Source organism: Orcinus orca, chromosome 6, assembly GCF_937001465.1.
Source record: "Orcinus orca chromosome 6, mOrcOrc1.1, whole genome shotgun sequence".
NCBI classification, from domain to species: Eukaryota; Metazoa; Chordata; class Mammalia; order Artiodactyla; family Delphinidae; genus Orcinus; species Orcinus orca.
Genome location: NC_064564.1, coordinates 17,155,009 through 17,156,134, shown reverse-complemented (window position 1 = coordinate 17,156,134; position 1,126 = coordinate 17,155,009). Strand labels below are relative to the sequence as shown.

General features: G+C 36.9%; 1 non-coding gene across 1 annotated transcript; it reads left to right on the top strand.

Annotated features, from left to right (window-relative positions):
* The first annotated feature begins 519 nt into the window (after positions 1-519).
* On the top strand, positions 520-626 carry LOC117201656 (U6 spliceosomal RNA). The gene has a single exon (XR_004483726.1). It is a non-coding gene; the product is annotated as a U6 spliceosomal RNA (small nuclear RNA).
* Positions 627-1,126: the final 500 nt, after the last annotated feature.

Sequence of the window (1,126 nt, the reverse complement as noted above, 5' to 3'; positions counted from 1 at the left end):
TGTTTGTTCTTTAGTTCTTCTAGATCTTTGTTAAACATTTCTTGTATTTTCTCAGTCTGTGCCTCCATTCTATAATCTCTCTTGAGTTTTACTTGCAATGTGGCCTAGATTTTGTTTTCTCCCTTAAGTGAGCCACAAAAATGTGATGGTTACATTGTAACATGGTAAGAAAGAAAATTGTCCCAAATCAGGTTTGGGACAGAACTTCTTTTATGAATGTGATGTAATTACAATTCCTTCTGGGAAATAATTAGCATTCTTGAGCAACTTTTGGATAGCCTTTACTGAGATCATGAGCACCTTCTGAGAAGTTGTGCGTCTTGAGAGGAATCTGATAATATTAACTGGCACCGCTGTATTATACCACCGTCCATTTTCTATCAGTTTTCCTGCCAAGAGAAAAGCCTTTGAAGTGACTAGCTCAGGACACTATCCCCTCGTGGCAAATTTGGTATACAACTTTGACATGGACTTGTAATAATTTTTTTCAGAAAAGTTGCTTTAACGACAGTTGATACAGTGTTCGCTTTGGCAGCACATATACTAAAATTGCAATGATACAGAGAAAATTAGCATGGCCCCTGCGCAAGGAGAACAGTTGATACAGTCTTCAGCTCTTCATTTAGATACATTTCCCAGTTGACCAAAGTATTTCTTTGAGTAATTTTTCTGGAAATTATATGTGAATATTATCATTTTTACAGTGATATCACTGCCTCTGTTACAGTTTTGTTTGATAATAATCCCCAAGGGTTGTTTAGAATCATTTCACACAATGTTGACATTAAGTGTTAGCTTCCAGTACATTCTCTACTCTCATTGTGGATGACAGTCATTTAAAAGTGTCATTTCTCCAGTGATTCTACACTGGTTCATCAGATTTCTCTCTCTCTCTTCTTTCCCTCTCTCTTTAACTACAAATTCTCTTTAAATGTCTAAAGGCTTTACATAGCCAGTGATTGCTCTTCTGACAAAGGGGTGTCAAGTTAAGGATCTAGGCAAGCTGCTTCACATTTCTGAGCTTCAGTTGTCCCACCTGTAAGATGTCATAATGATACATTTCAGCTATTTTTGTTATGCTTTCAGATAACAGGAGTCGAGATGGTGTCTTGTATGGACTTTGTTC